General features: G+C 43.3%; 1 protein-coding gene across 2 annotated transcripts in view; it reads left to right on the top strand.

Moving 5' to 3' along the window:
• LOC137384533 (lysophosphatidylcholine acyltransferase 1-like) overlaps nucleotides 1–19,088 on the top strand; it is a 294,731-nt gene that overhangs the window by 116,373 nt on the left and 159,270 nt on the right. The window lies entirely within an intron of this gene.

Here is a 19,088-nt window from a genome sequence, read left to right as displayed (position 1 = left end):
TACTGCACTGGAGTGTCAGCCTGGTTTACATGCTCAGTCTTTGGATTGGGACTTGAAGGCACAACATTTCTGACTGAGGTGAGAGTGGTACTACATTGCAACAATAACTACACTTCAAAAAGTACTACTTTTGCTGCAAAGTGCTATGCATGTTTAGTGGTCATGAAAGGTGCGATGTAAATGCAAGTCTCTTTCCTTCACTCCCATTTTTGTTCCAGAATAAGGGGCAGGCCATTTAGCACTGAGATAAGGAGGAATTTCTTCACTCACAGGGTGGTGAATCTTTGGAATTCTCTGCCCCAGCGGGCTGTGGAAGCTCAGTCCTTGAACACAGTGGCGCAGTGGTTAGCACCGCAGCCTCACGGCTCCAGCGACCCGGGTTCAATTCTGGGTACTGCCTGTGTGGAGTTTGCAAGTTCTCCCTGTGTCTGCGTGGGTTTTCTCCGGGTGCTCCGGTTTCCTTCCACAGCCAAAAGACTTGCAGGTTGGTAGGTATTATAAATTGCCCCTAGTATAGGTAGGTGGTAGGGAAATATGGGGACAGGTGGGGATGTGGTAGGAATATGGGATACGTGTAGGATTAGTATAAATGGGTGGTTGATGGTCGGCACAGACTCAGTGGGCCGAAGGGCCTGTTTCAGTGCTGTATCTCTAAACTAAACTAAACTAAATAAACTGAGATCCATAGATTTCTACATATTAAAAGCATCAAGGGATATGGAGATACTGCAGGAAAATGGTGTTGAAGTAGAAGATCAACCATAATCTAATTGAATGGAGGAGTGGGCTCGAAGAGCTGAATGACCGACTTCTCCTATCTCTTGTGTTCTTATGTGCCTTCACCCTTTCTGGCCTCCCCCCTCCCTACCACGTCACCCTGCCTTTTATGACCTTCACCCCCCCTCCACCGCAAACACCCCTTTCTGGCCTCACTGTTTCCCCCCCCCCCCCCCCCCTTCTCGCCTTCTGCCAACACACCCCAAACCCTGCTTTCTCGGCCTTCCAACCCCACCAGCCCCCTTCTGGCTATCTCCCCTCCCCGCCCCCCGGAAGACTGAGGGGTGGTGTTGGTGGATTCCGGGATGTTAGCTGATCATTGCTCAACTAATCTGTGACGCACCTCTCCCACCATGGAAACTAGCTGCTGCTGGATGTTAATGAAGAGGCTTTGGCAGGGTTGACGGGGCTGAGATTGCCTTTGTCTAATCCTGGCCTAATAGGATGCTTGTATCATCGTCATTTGCCACTTCTGATTGTTTTTTTAAATTAATCACTTTTTCCTTTCCAGGTTTTAATTTTGCTTAAAATATTACTGTATTTTTGAACATAAATCTTGTCTTTTTGACTGTCCTCAGTAGATTTTAAAATAGATTATTGCAGCAAAAGAAAATTCCTAAAGGCTTCAGTATTGACTTGGGAGCCAGCTGCTTTTAAGCAGCATCTGCAGTTTCAGTGCTGTCCTTTTCATCACTGCTGGTACATAGTAACAAACAACTTTCTCTTTTCAGTCACAGTTATTTTTAATTTGAGGAGTTTGGAGCTCTTTGTAAATAACTTGTGTATTTGTCTATCTATATTTGCATTTTACATTCCGTGCAAGTAAATGGTTAATGGAATTCTTCAGCCTTCTTTATAGCTTGTTTTTTATCCAAGCATTATACTACGCTGTTTAAGTGGAAAAATAACTGCACCTATATGAAAAAGTAAAATCCTTCTAACAGATGAGGCATGATATATTTTTTATCAGCGGCTGACATTTGCTTTGTAAAATTGACCTAATTACTTGAGATTATAACAAGAATTGTAACAAACTTCTATATAGAATTGTTCTTCGCTGCATTAGCAGTAAATGTGGATTTATAATAACATGACATAAATAGGAGCATGAGTGGCCCTTTGGCCCCTCGAGCCTTCTCCGCCATTCAGTTAGATCATGGCTGATGTGATCGTGGTCTCAACTCCACTTTCCTGCCGACTCCCCATAACCCTTGACTACCTTGCTATACAGAAGTCTGTCTAATTCCCCCTTGAATATGTTCAATGACTCAGCCTCCACTGCTCTCTGGGGTATGAAATTCCAAAGATTAACAACTCTCTGGGAGAAGAAATTCCTCCCCATATCTATTTTAAATGGGAGACCCCTTATTCTGAAACTCTGCCCCCTAGTTCCAGATTCCCCCATGAGGGGAAATGCTGCAAGCTAACTTTTTGGGAAAAGTTTTAAAATTGGTGTTTAATTACAAATCTAGTTCTATACCTAATATATCTAGAGCAAGCATAATAACTGATTTTGCTATCACACAGATCTCATCAGAAGCTAGCTCTGGGACTTTTTATGCAAAATGATGATACTCTGCAACAAATTGTACTAAAAGTGAGATGTGGAAATTCACAGCAGTTTTTTTTCTTGGATGTGGCATCACATCAAATCATTCACCTAGTTATTGGTATACAGTGCATGATGGGGAGGTGGTGACGTATTGGTGTTGTCACTGGACTAGTAACCCAGAGACCCAGGGTATTGCTCTGGGGACATGGGTTCGAATTCCACCACGGCAGAAGGTGGAATTTGAATTCAGTTAATAAAAATCTGGAATTAAAAAGCTAGTTGAATGGCCATGAAATCATTGTCGATTGTTGTAAAAACCCATCTGGTTCACTAATGTCCTTTTAGGGAAGGAAATCTGCTGTCCTTCCCTGGTCTGGTCTTCATGTGACTGCAGACCCACAGCAATGTGGTCGACTCTCAATGGTCTAGCAAGCCACTCAGTTCTATCTAACCACTACAAAGTCAATAAAGAATGAAACCGGACGTACCGCCCGGCATCGACCTAGGCACCGTAAAAGACAACGGCAAACCCAGCCCTGTTGAAGCAACAGCCTGACATAGTCGTACTCATGGAATCATACCCCAGACACCGCCAATCACAAACCCCAGGTATGACCTGTCCCACCGGCAGGACAGACCCAGCAGAGGTGGTGGCATAGTGGTATACAGTCGGGAAATAGTTGCCCTGGGAGTCCTCAACATCGACTCCGGACCCCATGAAGTTTCATGGCATCAAGCCAAGCATGGGCAAGGAAACATCCTGCTGATTACCAGCTACCGTCCCTGCCCCCACCTTCTCAGCTGATGAATCAGTAATCCTCCATGTTGAACAGCACTTGAAGAAGCACTAAGGGTGGCAAGTGTGTAGCATGTACTCTGGGTGGGGGACTTCAGTGTCCATCACCAGGCGTGGCTCGGTAGCACCTCTACTGACTGAGTTGGCTGAGTCCTAAAGGACATAGCTGCTCGACTGGGTCTGCAGCAGGTGGTGAGGGAACCAACAAGAAGGAAAAATATACTTGACCTCGTCTTCACCAGTCTACCTGCTGCAGATGCATCTGTCCATGACAGTATTGGTAGGAGTGACCAAAGTCCCGTCTTCACATTGAGGATACCCTCCATTGTGTTGTGTGGCACTACCACCATGTTAAATGGAATAGATTTCGAACAGATCTAGCAATACAAAACTGGGCATCCATGAGGTGCTGTGGGCCATCAGCAGCAGCAGAATTGTACTCAACCATAATCTGTAACCTCATGGCCTGCCATATTCTCCACTTTACCATTACCATCAAGCTGGGGGAGCAACCCTGGTTCAATAAAGAGTGCAGGAGGGCATGCCAGGAGCAGTACCAGGCATACGTCAACGAGGTGTCAACCTGGTAAAGCTACAACCCTGGACCACCTGCATGCCAAACAGTGTAAGCAGCATGCGATAGACAAAGCGAAGTGATCCTGTAACCAACGGATCGCATGTAAACTCTGCAGTCCTGCCACATCCAGTCGTGGATGATGGTGGGCAATTAACTAACTGGCAGAAGGTGGCTCCACAAATATCCCCATCCTCAATGATGGGGGAGCCCAGCATATAAGGCTGAAGCACTTGCAACAATCTTCAGCCAGAAGCGCAGAATGGATGATCCATCTCGGCCTCCTCCTGAAGTCCCCAGCATCAGAAATGCCGGTCTTCAGCCAATTCGATTCACTCAGCGTGATATCAAGAAATGACTGAAGGCACTGGCTACTGCAAAAGCTATGGGACCTGACAACATTCTGGCAATAGTACTGAAGACCTGTTCTCCAGAACTTGTCGCACCCCTAGCTAAGCTGTTCCAGTACAGCTACAACACTGGCATCTGCCCGGCAATGTGTAAAATTGCCCAGGTGTGTCCTGAACACAAAAAGCAGGACAAGTCCAAACCGTCCAATTATTAGTCTACTCTTAATCATCAGTAAAGTGGTGAAAGGTGTCATCAACAATGCTATCAATCGGCACTTGCTTAGCAATAACCTGCTTAGTGACGCTCAGTTTGGGTTCCGCCAGGGCCACTTGGCTCCAGACTTCATCACAGCCTTGGTTCAAACGTGGACGAAGCAGCTGAACTCGAGGTGAGGCGAGAATGACTGCCCTTGACATCAAGACAGCATTTGACTGAGTATAGCATCAAGGAGCACTAATAAAACTGGAGTCAATGGGAATTAGGGGGAAAATTCTCAGCTGGTTGGAGTCATACCGAGCGCAAAGGAAGATGGTTGTAGTTGTTGGAGGTCAATCATCTCAGCTCCAGGACATCACTGCAGGAGTTCCTCAGGGTAGTATCCTCGGTCCAACCATCTTCAGCTGCTTTAACAATGACCTTCCTTCAATCATAAGGTCAGAAGTGGGGATATTCGCTGATGATTGCACAACGTTCAGCACAATTTGGGAGTCTGTGTAGAAATGCAGCAAGACCTGGACAATATCCAGGCCTGGGTTGATAAGTGGCAAGTAACATTCACGTCACACAACTGCCAGGCAGTGACCATCTCCAACAGGAGAGAATCTAATCATCTCCCCATGACATTCAATGGCATAATGATAGCTGAATCCCCCACTATCAACATCCTGGGGGTGTGTTACCATTGTCCAGAAACTGAACTGGAGTAGCCATATAAACACCATGGCTACAAGAGCAGGTCAGCGGCTCAGAATCTGTGGCGACTAACTCACCTCCTGACTCCCCAAAGCCTGTCCACCATCTACAAGGCACAAGTCAGGAGTGTGATGGAATACTCTCCACTTGCATGGATGGGTGCAGCTCCAACAACACTCAAGAAGCTCAACACCATCCAGGACAAAGCAGCCCACTTGATTGGCACTCCCTCCATCACCAATGCACAGTGGCAGGTGTGTGTACTATCTGCAAGATGCACTGCAGCAATTCACCAAGGCTCCTTAGACAGCATCTTCCAAACCAATGACCTCTACCACCTAGACGGACAAGGGCAGCAGATGCACGGGAACACCACCACCTGCAAGTTTTCCTCCATGCCACGCACCATCCTGACTTGGAACTATAATCGCCATTCCTTCACTGTCGCTGGGTCAAAATCCTGGAACTCCCTTCCTAACAGCACTGTCGGTGTACCTACCCCACATAGACTGCAGCAGCTCAAGAAGGCAGCTCACCACCACCTTCTCATGGGCAATAAATGCTGGCCTAGCCAGTGACACTCCTATCCCAGGAACGAATAATAAAAAGCGCTGATACATCTTTGTTTTCGAAGACAGGGAGCAAGCTGAGATTGTGTGAAGCATTCACAGATGTGCATGCATAGGTTTGAACTTGCATTTCCACATAATGCAATATTTGTTCAGTCTGCAAAGGTTCACACTCCATATAAAGAAATGGGATAAGAATAGGAGTAAACATGGCCACAAATTTGACATACTGTTTCTGTGCTACAATATTCTTATTGTACATGCATATACATCCATGCACCTTCATTTTAAAAGTGCAAATAAAGCTATGGACAAATATGTATGTATTTTTGAACACATTCACACTCTGAACATAAAGGATATGCAGTAAAAGGGTTGAAAGCATAGTACTAAGAGAACAACATCCAGTAAATATCTAAGTATGTATCTTTTACTTGTCCGATACTTCTGTATTTTTATCCTAGAGTGATCTCTCAATTGCTCTGTTCCCATCTGCACATGGTCTCCTAAAATTTTATTACTGGAATAAAAGGTTTTGGAAGAAGCTGACTGTAAAGTGAATCATTTAGAAGTGGCTCCTCCACATCTCTAAGTAGTGGGTCAGTGCATGCAAGGAGCCTCAATTTATCAGTCAGTTTCTGTTTTCTTTTGGGGAGGCCTTAACATGGCAGATAATCAAAATTCTGTTGTATTTGATTGAAGTTGCAGTGACAGCTACAGGACATGTTTTGTTTTTCCTTTTGCGCTCCCCCTCAACATCATGTGCAAAATATGCCCAACAAAACCAGTTCATGAAATGTTGACTTGGCTCCTTCAACACAGATACTGTTCAGCCATGGGACTATCAGATGTGGAGTGCAGTGGGTGATAAGACCATGAAATAGGAGCTGGAGTAGGCCATTTGGCCCTTCAAGCCTGCTCCGCCATTCAACAAGATCATGGCTGATCTATTGTAACCTTCCCACATCTCTTAATTTCCTTACTACCCAAAAACCTATCGACCTTTGTCTTGAATATACTCTGCGCATCCACAGCCCTCTGGGGTAGAGAATACCAAAGATTTACAACCCTGTTATGGCCAGGTGGGTAATGGCATGGCAGGTTTCCACTGTTTACCTCCCAATTGACCACAGACCGTGTTTTTGTATTACTAGTCTTTCAGACCCTGTGTTTTGTTTGCCAAATAAACCGACAGTGACAGATTTTCTTGTAGGTTTAAAACAGAAGATTAAATATTCATTGAATGTTATTCTTCAGCCAAAATGTTTGCAACACCACCCACACACTCATTCACTCTCACAAGCACACTTGAGAAGATAGATAGAAGGGAAATAGGTGTTAAGAGTTCTATCTAGCAGATGGCCCACAGTTTACTATCTTTAAAAAAAAAGCCACCTCTGACAATGCCTTCTGTACTGCACTGAAGTACGAACCTAGATTATACGCTTAAATAAGGATTTAACCCACAGCCTTTTGATTTAAAGTGTGAATGCTAACAATAGATCCAATTATTAAAATCTTCAAGAGCTACAGTTTTTTAACATTGTAAGGTATGTTTTATTTACTTCAAGCCAGTTGTGCCATGTTGCTAAATAAATTTGTTGTACTACATTAGTAAGTGAACATCTATCACGTTTAAGATGCAGTGTGAGTTCAATAAACAAACAAATGCACTGCAGGTTCTTTGTGGCTCTCCGGTGGCATTACTCAGATTTAGTTAAAATCGCAGACATAGTATTTATCAGCACAGAAACGGGCATTCAGACCAACAGGTTCATGCTGATGCTTATGTTCCACACTAGCCTCCTCCCACCCTTCTTTACCTAACTTTATCAATATATCTTTTTATTATTTTTTTCTGTCATGTGCTCATCTAGCTTCCCCTTAAATGCATCTATGCTATTCACCTCAAATACTCTTTTGTGTTCGCAAGTTCCACATTCTATAAAGTTTCTATGGAATTTCCTATTTGATTTACTGATGATGATCTTGTACTAATGGTCCCAGTCAAAAAGAAGGACTCAATGAGAAGGATGAACCATCCGTGGTTAACAAAGGCGGTCAAGGAGAGTATCCAATCAAAAGTTAAGGCATAGAAAGTGGTGGAAATTAGTGGTAGGCCAGAGGATTGGGAATCTTTTAGGAACCAGCAGCAGATGACTAAAAAGCTAATAAAGAGGGAGAAAATGGCTTACAAAAGTAAATTGGCAACAAATATAAAATCAAACAGCAAGAGCTTCTACAGGTATATAAAAAGAAAGAGAGTATGGGACCCTTGGAGGATGCGACTGGAGAATTGATAACGGGGAACAGGGAAATGGCAGATAATTTAAACTAATACTTTGCATCGGTCTTCACGGTGGAGGACACTATAAACTTCCCACAGATATCAGATAAGCAAGGAGCTAATGGGAGGAAAGATCTTGTAACAGTCTCTATCATGAGGGACAAAGTATTTGACAAACTAATGGGACTAAAGGCAGACAAGTCGCCAGGACCTGATGGCCTACATCCAAGGGTTTTAAAGGAAGTGGCTGCAGAGACAGTGGAGGCATTGGTTAAATTATTCCAGGACTCACTGGATTCCGGGAGGGTCCTAGCAGATTGGAAAACCGCTAATGTGACGCCCCTGTTCAAGAAGGGAGGGAGACCAAAAGCAGGAAACTATAGGCCAGTCAGCCTAACATTGGTCGCTGGGAAAATGCTAGAGTCCATTATTAAGGAAGAATTAGCAGGACATTTAGAAAAGCTTCACACAATCAAACACAGTCAACATAGTTTTGTGAAAGGGAAGTCCTGTTTGACTATTTTGCTAGAGTTCTTTGAGAATATAACAAGCAGAGTTGATGAAGGGGAACTGGTAGATGTTGTGTATTTGGATTTCCAGAAGACATTCGATAAGGTGCCACATAAATGATTATTGCACAAGATAGGAGCTCATGGTATTGGGGGTAATTTATTAGCATGGATTGAGGATTGGTTAACATACAGAAGACAGAGAGTCGGGATTAATGGGTCTTTTTCAGGTTGGAAAGATGTAACTAGTCAAGTGCCACAAGGATCAGTCCTAGAGCCTCAATTATTTACTATCTGTATTAATGACTTGGAGGAGGGGGCAGAGTGTAATATATCCACATTTGCTGATGATGCAAAAATAGGTGGGAGGGCATGTTGTGATGAGGACATAAGGAATCTGCAAGGGGATATAGATAGGTTGAGTGAGTGGGCAAAAACTTGGCAGATGGAGTTTAATGTAGGAAAGTGAGAGGTCATGCACTTTGGTAGGAAGAATCCAAAAGCAGACTATTTAAATGGAGGGAGACTCCAAAAAAGTGCAGCACAGACGGATCTGGGTGGTCTTGTGCATGAAACTCAAAAAGTTAGCATGCAGGTGCAGCAAGTAATTAAAAAGGCAAATAGAATTTTGGCCTTTATTGCTAGGGGGTTGGAGTTTTAAAATAGGGAAGTCTTTTACAACTGTACAGGGTGTTGGTGAGGCTGCACCTGGAGTACTGTATACAGTTTTGGTCCCTGTATTTAAGAAAGGATATACTGGCATTGGAGGCAGTTCACAAGAGATTCACTAGGCTGATTCCTGGCTTGAAGGGGTTGACTTATCAGGAATGGCTAAACAGGTTAGGCCTTTATTCATTAGAGTTTGGAAGAATGAGGAGTGATCTTATTGAAACGTACTAGATTCTGAGGGGGCTTGACAGGGTAGATGGTGAGAAGATGTTTCCAATAGTGGGGGAATCTCAAACTAGGGGACATAGTTACAGAATAAGGGGACACTCATTTACAACTGAGATGCAAAAGAATTTCTTCTCTCTGAGGGTAGTGAATGTCTGGAATGCTCTACCCCAGAGAGTTGTGGAGGCTAGATAAAATGTTTAAAGAGGAAGTAGATAGATTTTTGAAATATCAGGGAGTTGAGGGCTATGAGGAGCTGGCATGAAAGAGGTGTTGAGGTCTGGGGCAGATCAGCCATGATCTTATTGAATGGCGGGGGAGGCTTGAGGGGCCGAATGGCCTACTCCTGCTCCTATTTCTTTTGGTCTTCCCAGCAAGTGGAAACATCTTCTGTACATCTACTCTATCAAATTCTTTCATCTCTTTGTGGGATCATTTGAGCATCTTTTATTAAACAGGAAGTACATTTTTATTTTGTGATGGATTGATATCCTTTCTATTGATAGCAATCAATCTAGTGTTGTGTGAGGTTGAGGCCATAATTCTGATCTATTCCTGTAGTTCCACAGAGGATCATATTTCTGCTCGTTAACCCTATAATCCTGGAACAACACACCACCATCCTTCATTGGTAGATAAAGAAAACCAATTCATTACTCGGCAATAGCTGATGTCTGTATCTGTTGCTGTGCGTTTTGGTAATACTGTATTTCAAGATTTTAGTACAAACTATATATAGACTGACAAATTTCAAGCAGATATGAACAACAAATGTTATACAATCAAAATGTTTGGGTCAGATCAAAAACCCATTTGAACATAGAATCGTAGAATGATGCAGCATAGATGGAGGCCAATCAACCAATTGTGCCTGTGTTGGCTCTTTGAAAGAGCTATTCAATTAGCCCAACCTTCTCATAGCCCTGCAAGTTTTTATTTTTCAAGTATTTATCAAGTTCCCTTTTGAAAACTACTGTTGAACCAGCTTCCACCATGCTTTCAGGCAAAGCATTCCAAATTGCAACAACTTGCAGTGTTTATTTAAAAAAAATCTTATGTCACCTTCTTTTACCAGTCACTTTTTAATCTGTGTCCTCTGGTTACCAATCCTTCTGCCACTGGAAACAGTTTCTCTGTATTTACTCTATCAAAAACCTTCATGATTTTGAACAACTCTATCAAATCTGCTGTTGCTCTCCTCAGAGCAGAGAAGGTTAATTCCAGTTTCTCTAGTCTCTTGGCATAACTGAAGTCTTTCAATCCTGGTCCGTTCTAATCAATCTTCTCTACACCCTCTCTCAGGCCTTGATATCTTTCCTTAAGCCTGGTGCCCAGAATTGTCAATAATATTCCAGCCGAGGCCTAACCTGTGTTTTATAAAGGTTTAGCTTAACTTCTTTGCTTTTGTATTCTCTACCTATTATCCTTGTGGAGATCACCAACAAACCAAAAGAATTGAATCTGCCGAATGACCCCAATTTTGGAAACAAAAATCAAATGGACAAGATTTCATTTCTTTAAATTTTACTTCAGCACTCAAACCAAAACCAACATAAATTAAACTTGAACTAGCAGTTAATTCATGAAAACATGTTAATTGTTAGATGTAACAAAGATGGGTCTCAGTTCTCTGAGTAGTCCTTTCAGCATGTATGGCCCCAAATTATAGTCACACAGTTCTTCACAACCCTGAAACTCCTCAGTTAGGTCTCCAGATCCTGTCTTCCAAGATGCAGCCACAATTCGCAACTGACAGCGGTTTCACTTTAATCCCAAACTCTCACAGGTACGGTCTACAAAAGAAAAATGGCATACTTCTCCAGTACCTTCTCACTTTTCCCTCATGCCAGGCAGGCTTGACAGCATGGATTCCCAGTGTCACTGTTACCGGGCCCTTCAGTGACAACCCTTTGCACTGTATGGCTGGGTCTGAGTAATCAGTTCATCTAAATAACAGAAACTGCTCCTAGATCCAGTCTTCACTTTGTTCAACCTGCCTGTAAAGCAAAACCTTCCTGCCGTCTGCTTGGATGGCACAGTCTCACCCTTTTATCTGGACCCAGCCTGTTCTAGTTACCTCAGCAACCTTAAGAATTTGTTTGTTTTCAATTTCTATTGGGGCATTCTGTTGCAAAAAAAAACAATCTTTTGTGACTCGAGTCCATGCACTTGCCAGAGCATTCGACAAGCAATCTGCCCAGATAATATTTTGTGCACACGTCCCCACGGGGCCTGCAGACCACAGATTCCAACAACCTTCTTAACTTGTTCTGCCACCTTCAAAGGCATATGGAGCTATACATATTTTTAAGTGTGATTACCTCAAAATAGATTACTTTTTTCAACCATAATAACTAATCCACTCCAGTTGAATTTTGGCTTGGGTGGTTTTAAAGGGTTTTAATTAACTTATTCTTTGGAATTGTGTCAATCGCATATATAATTTTTTGTCAGAATGCACTGATTTGAGAAGCTTCAGGCACCGGTTGAGTTGCTTTGTATTTCCTTAGTAACCTTTCCAATTATTTAATGGTGTTTGGAACTTTTTTTTTTATCTCAGTACTGGATGTGGATGTTGCTGTGGTAAGCTAGCAAACAATCTATTTAGACAATTTAGCAGAACAATTTTTATTTTTTATAGAATTTATCCAACAATTTGGCAGATTGTTTACAACATTATGTAAACATTCTACTTTGAAAATAAATGATACATTTGCTTTAAAGAGCACTTTTATCAGGGGAATAGGTGGCACAAATGTAACCTCCTTATCATTCACCTTTGCTACTTTTTAATCCAGCTCAGTGATGAGATGAAAACCTTTCCAATGCATTGAAAGGTTGTACTTGAAATGAGCTTGTGCAGTTCATAGTGGCGGTGCAGTGGTTAGCACTGCAGCCTCGCAGCCTCACAGCTCCAGCGACCCGGGTTCGATTCTGGGTACTGCCTGTGCGGACTTTGCAAGTTCTCCCTGTGACTGCGTGGGTTTTCGTTGGGTGCTCCGGTTTTCGTTGGGTGCTCCGGTTTCCTCCCACAGCCAAAGATTTGCAGGTTGATAGGTAAATTGGCCATTATAAATTGCCCCTAGTATAGGTAGGTGGTAGGGGAATTGAGGAAAGGTGGGAATGTGATCAATGTAGGATTAGTATAAATGGGTGGTTGATGGTCGGCACAGACTTGGTGGGCCGAAGGGCCTGTTTCAGTGCTGTATCTCTAAATAAATAAATAGTATGAAATGTCATAATCATTAAGTAAAAATAGACAATCTCACAAGATCATCAACATTTCTTTAAAGCCTGCATCATAGAAGGGAAAGAAAAGACTTGCAATTCTATAGCACCTTTTACGACATCTGGACGTCTGAAACCATTTTTACAGCCCATACAATATGTTTGACGTGTCGTCATGTGTGCTGTAGGAAAAGTGACTGCCAATTTGCAGACAGCAAGTTCTAGCAAATAGCAATCAAATAGCTGATCAGAAAATCTGTTTTAGTGATATTGGCTAAGGGCTAAATGTTAGTCAGGACACTGAAGAAAACTGCGCTATTCCTCTTCAAATCCATGGGATCTTTTCTTTGACCTGAGAGGGCAGATGGAGCCTTGGTTTAATGTCTCTTTTGAGAGATAGCATGTCCAACAGTGCAGGGCACCCTCAATGTCAGCTGAGGTTGTGCTCAAGTTTCCATGAGTGGGTCTTAAACGTGTGAACTTCAAACTCTGAGGAGAAAATGCTACCATTGAACTATGGGAATAGTTATGAGGTTTTTAAAAAAAAAAATGCTCAACGTGACCTATGGTGAATCTGTCTTATCTGTAGTGACATGAAACTAACAAAATGTTCTAGGAACTGTTGCTTTTGACTATTATTAATGCCACAGTTAATGTATGGATTGTGACTCAGATAGGACAGAGTACAGCATCCTGACACAGGCTGTGTGTAACAGGTGCTGCAGAACTAGAAAATATTATATAGAATGTTCAGCCCCACCATAAAAACATTTCATACACCTAATCCTCCCCACTCCCAAAAAGTTTACTGTTGCTTTTAAACTTGAATGTGAAAATTAACTTAATGGAGCTGCACCCTTCCAATTGAAAGCCCCAGATTCTAGGATGATAAATCAGGAACCCCAAGCTTGGTCTTGAGTGCGTTAACTGATCTCAATGACAGCAGCTGTGGGTTGGGGGGTGGTGGTGGATGTGGAAAGAGATAAAGAAGTGGGATTTAAAATTAGCTTTGCCGTGTGCTAGAGAGCAGGAAAAATAGGGCACAGTTCCCATGACTTGCATTCCAGCAATTACTGCTGCAAGTGCGCATGTCGATCCAAGACGAGGAAAGTGAATCCAGTACTTCAGTAGCCAACAATTGTTCTACCTCACACACTTGAAGGATGTCCATTTGGTTATATGCTAGAGAGTCATTACTGATGGAATTTCACCCCGAGCGGAGCTGCAACTACAAGATGCTGAGCTGCCTTTGTTATTTGGAGAGGGGAAAAATATATTTTTAAGTTGCTTCCTCCTGGTTAGCAATGGGTAAGCCAGTCAGACGCCTTGTCCGTTGAATAACCAGTTGACTATTTAGTACAGAGATGAAAGCTTCTAACTGTATTTAGAAATTACTCTCCACAGTTGGGAGTTAAAAACCTTTTTAATTAGCTTTGTTCTGTATGGAAAAGATCTGAACCACTGGTCATACTCACATCTCGTTAAAATTTAGACAGAATTCTGAGCGGTGGAATCACATGAACTGCAAATAATGCTACTGAAATGTCCTGAAGTAAGTTGCAGAAAATTCACCCAAGGACAAGGGATGACTTAGTTTAGTTTAGAGATACAGCACTGAAACAGGCCCTTCGGCCCACCGAGTCTGTGCCGACCATCAACCACCCATTTATACTAATGCTACACTAATCCCATATTCCTACCACATCCCCACCTGTCCCTATATTTCCCTACCACCTACCTACACTAGGGGCAATTGCTAATGGCCAATTGACCTATCAACCTGCAAGTCTTTTGGCATGTGGAAGGAAACCGGAGCACCCGGAGGAAACCCACGCAAACACAGGGAGAACTTGCAAACTCCACACAGGCAGTACCCAGAATTGAACCCGGGTCACTGGAGCTGTGAGGCTGCGGTGCTAACCACTGTGCCGCCCTAGACCAAGACCACTTGGTCTTCCTAAATGTATTCTGTTCTTCAGTGATTGTGATAGCCGAGTGGATATCCTGATCCTCAATCTGTGTGCTGTTTCAAATTCACAAGTAAATAAATAAAGCTCATCTGAATGTTTGTATTTTTGCTGATCAGGATTTTTAGGTTCACTGCGTAATGGTGGAGGAGAAGCAGCAAGAAAGGGGAAAAACTGCCATTTATGAACTCAGGACATCCCAAAGCATTTCAAAGCCAATTAAGAAAAATTCTTTGTGACTTCTGGCAGTCCATCATTGAACTTTGCCGTGGTTCTCTTTCATTTCATCCCACTCAACATCACTTATACAATACTTATAGTGAGAGGAATTATTGAGGGGTTTATCATCTTTGAAAGTAGATAAATCGCCAGGCCTGACTAATGTATCCCAGACTGCTAAGAGAAGCAAGGGGCAAAACAGCGGAGGCTCTGACCATCATTTTCCAATCCTCTCTGGCTACAGTCGCATGCTGGAGGACTGGGAGACTGCTAACGTTGTATCATTTTTTAAAAAGGGAGCAAGGGATAGGCAGAGTAATTACAGGGCAGTCAGCCTAACCTTGGTGGTGGGAAAATTATTGGAAAAAATTCTGAGGCAGTATTAATAGTCACTTAGAAAGGCACAGATTAATCAAGCGCAGTCAGCATGGACTTTTTTAAGGGAACGTTGCGTCAAACAATTGAATTTATTGAGTTGGTAATTAGGAGGGTAGCACATTTGATGTAGTCTACTTGGATTTTTAGCGAAGCTTTGGTAAGGTCCCACATGGCAGACTGGTCAGAAAAGTAAAAACCTGTTGGATCCAAAATTGGCTCGGCGAATGGTAATCCTCAACAGGTATTTTTAAGACTGGAAGCCTATTTCCAGTTGGATTCTGCATTGCTCAGTACCCGGTTCCTTTCTTTTTGTGTTATATATCAATGATTTAGACTTGCAGATGATACAAAATTAGCTGTGTGGTTGATTATTGAGGAGGAAAGCTATAGACTGCAGGAAAACATCAATGGACTAGTTTGGTGGGCAGAAAAGTTGTAAATGTAATTCAGTCTGGCGAACAAACAACATTCATACGTATTAGAAGCAGGTGTAGGCCAATCTGTCCCTCGAGCCTGCTGCGCCATTCCATAAGATCATGGCTGATCTGATTGTAACCTCCAGCCTACCCCCGATAACTTTTCACTCCCTTGCTTATCAAGAACCTATCTGCTGCCTGAAACATATTTAAAGATTCTGCTTCCACTGCCTTTTGAGGAAGAGTTCCAAAGACTCAAGACCCTCAGAGAAAAACTTTTTCCTCATCTATGTCTTAAATTGGAGACCCCTTATTTTTAAACTGTGCCCCTAGTTTTAGTCTCTCCCATAAGGGGAAACATCTTTTCAGCATCCACCTTGTTAAGTCCCCTCAGGATCTTATATGTTTCAATAAGATCACCTCTCATCCTTCTCAACTCCAATGAATACAGACGCAAACTGTCCAACTTTTCCTAATAAGATAACCCCTTCATCCCAGGAATCAGTCGAGCGAACCTTCTCTGAATTGCTTCCAATGCAGTTATATCCTTTCTTAAGTCAGGAGACCAAAACTGTACACAGTAGTCTAGATATCTCACCAATGCTCTGTACAGCTGTAGCAAAAAATCTCCACTTTATTCCATTCGCCGTGCAATAAACAACAACACTGCATTTGCCTCCTTAATCACATGCTGTACCTGCATACTAACTTTTTGTGTTTCGTGTACTAGGACACCCAGATCCCACTGCATCTCAGAGTTCTGCAGTCTCTCTATTTAAATAATATGTTGCTTTTCTATTTGTCTGGCCAAAGTGGACAAGTTTGTACTTTCCCGCATTATACTCTATCTCCCAAATCTTTGCCCACTCACTTAACCTATCTATATCCCTTTGCAGACTCCTTACGTCCTCTTCACAACTTGCTCTCCTGCCTATCTTTGTGTCTTCAGCAAATTTAGCAACCATACATTCTGTCCCTTCATCCAAGCCATTGATATAGATTGTAAATAGTTGAGGCCCCAGCACTGATCCCTGTGGCACTCCACTAATTACAGCTTGCCAACCTGAAAACTACCCATTTGTGCCTACTCTCGGTTTCCTGCTAGCATGTATAGAGGATTGGTTAGTTAATATGTTACCCCCATACCTCTTATTTTATTTATTGACCTTTGATGTGGCACCTTGTCAAATGTCTTTTGGAAATCCAAATACACCACATCCACAGATTCCCTTTTATCCACATTGCTTGTTCTGTAGCTTTTTAATGCAGGACAGCGAGCACAGAGGTGATGGGGGAATGAGGGTGCGATTTAAGGCATGGGCAGCAGAGTTTTGGATGACAAGTTTCCAGAGTTTAGAATGTAGGAGACCAGCCAGGAGTGCGTTGGAATAGTCAAATCTAGAGGTAATGAAGGCACGAATGAGGGTTTAGCAGCAGATGAGCTGAGATGGGTGAAGTTGGGCGATGTTATGGAGGTGGAATTAGGCTGTCTTGGTGATGGCCCGAATATGAGGTCAGAAGCTCATCTCTGGGTCAAATGCGACACCAAGGTTGTGAACAGACTGGCTTAATCTCAGACTGTCCTCCGGAAGAGGAATGGAGACAGTACCTAGGGAATAGATTTTGGAAGGGGGACTGAAAACAGTGGCTTCAGCCTTCCCAATATGTAATTGGAGGATCTGGCCATCCAATATTGACTGTTGATTTAACAGCAGTGCGCTGTGCCTTCAGATGATGTCGCTGAGGGGCAGCAGTTAGGTGAGAAATAGGAGGGGCTAAGGATAGATCCTTGGGGGACACCTGAGCGAAAGGTGCGAGAGCAGGAAGGGAAGTCATTGCAGGTGATTCTCTGGCTACAATTAGATAAGAATGGAACCATGTAAAAGCAGTCCCACAGAGCTGGATGACAGTGGAGAGGCATTGGAGGAGGATGGTGCCAAAAGCTAGAGACAGGTTGTGAAGGACGAACAGGGGAAGTTTACCTTTGTCACAGTCACAGAATGTCATTTGTGATTTTGATAAGAGCTGTTCCGGTACTGTGGCAGGGGCGAAAACCTGATTGGAGTGATTCAGACATGGAGTTCCAGGAAAGATGGGAATGCATTTGGAAAGCGACAAAACATTCAAAGACTTTTTGGAGAGGAAAGGGAAGTTGGAGGATGGGACAGTAGTTTGCAAGGGTGGTGGGGTCAGGGGGGGTTTTCTTTGAGGAGGGATGATGACAGCAGACTTAAAGGAGAGATGGACAACACCTGAAGGGAGAACTATTTACAATATTGGCTAACATGGGGACCAGGAATGGAACTTGGGTGACCAGTTGGGTGGGAATAGGATCGAGGGAACAGGAGGTGGGTCTCATGGACGTGATGAGCTCATAGAGGGCATGAGAGGAGGTAGGAGAGAAACTCGAAAAAGATGCGAGTTTGGGGCTAGGGCAGGAGGGAGCATTATAGGAAGTTTGGCCAGGTGGGCTAGTGGAAGGGAGCAATGTGGAGCAGCTGATCAGATGGTCTCGATCTTAGTGACAACGAGGTTTATGAGCTCCTCGGGCTTATTGTTGGAGTGATGGTGGAGGGTACATGGGAGAGGGGTTGAAGAAGGTGGTTTGCAGTAGAGAGAAAAAACCGTGTTATCTTTGCATTCCAAGATGATTGTGTAGTAGTTTTAGCAGATGAGAGCAAGACCCAATAGTGTTTTAAGTGGTATGGCCAGATCTGGTGGTGGATGGCTAAACCATTTGTACCTGCAGAAATGTTCTGGAGAATAGAGGGCCAAAGGCTAGATAGCTGAGATTTTGAAAGTGCAGTTGTAAGTGAATTGGTGGATAATTTTTTCTAGAGATGAATACAGAATGAGATAGGGTTGAGGTGTGATAGGGGAATGTGGGTGGAAAGTGATACAAGAAAGTGATCAGAGATGGCCTTATCTGTAATTGTTATGACGGAACTAAAAAGACCACATGAGATGGCAAGGTTGAGGGGTTGGCCATGAATATGAGTTGGGGAGTTGACATGCAGGGAGAGATTTCGGGAGGGTAAGAGGGCAGTGAACTCAGGAGAGAGCATGACGAGATGATGGCGATTGAAATCACCGAGGATGAGAAGTCATTCGGTGCAGAGGCTGAGGGAGGAAAGCAATGAAGATATCTTGGTGGTAATTTTTATTGTACTTGGGAGGATGGTAGAGAATGATGATTTTGAAAGAGAGATGGGAGGCATGGAACAAGGTGAGATGCTCAAAGGAGGCGAAAGTGCCAGAGGAGTAGGGTTCAGACCAAGGTGTGATCTGGTGATAAATGCCACACTACCACCACAACGGTCTTGGCGGGGCACATGATGGAAGATGTAGCCAGGCAGGGAGGCTTCATTAAGTGGCAAGGTGTCGTCACCCCTCAGCCAGGTTTCTGTTAAGGCCATGATGTCAGTGCAATCATCCACAATGAGTTCTTGGATGGCCAGGGCCTTGTTCACAAGTTAACGTACAGATCCATAGAGGGCTGTGAGAGATTATCCCCTGGCAGAGTCCACAGGGTCAGCAGTGAAACAGGAAGATTGACCAGGTTATCACCCAGTGGGTGCACTGGATGAGAAGATCAGTAAGAGTGTGGGATAGGGCAATTGGAGTTGCTGCTTATAATGAGTCAGTGTTTGATGAGCCCA

This window comes from Heterodontus francisci, chromosome 2 (assembly GCF_036365525.1).
Source record: "Heterodontus francisci isolate sHetFra1 chromosome 2, sHetFra1.hap1, whole genome shotgun sequence".
NCBI lineage: Eukaryota > Metazoa > Chordata > Chondrichthyes > Heterodontiformes > Heterodontidae > Heterodontus > Heterodontus francisci.
This window is presented reverse-complemented; position numbering and strand designations above follow the sequence as displayed.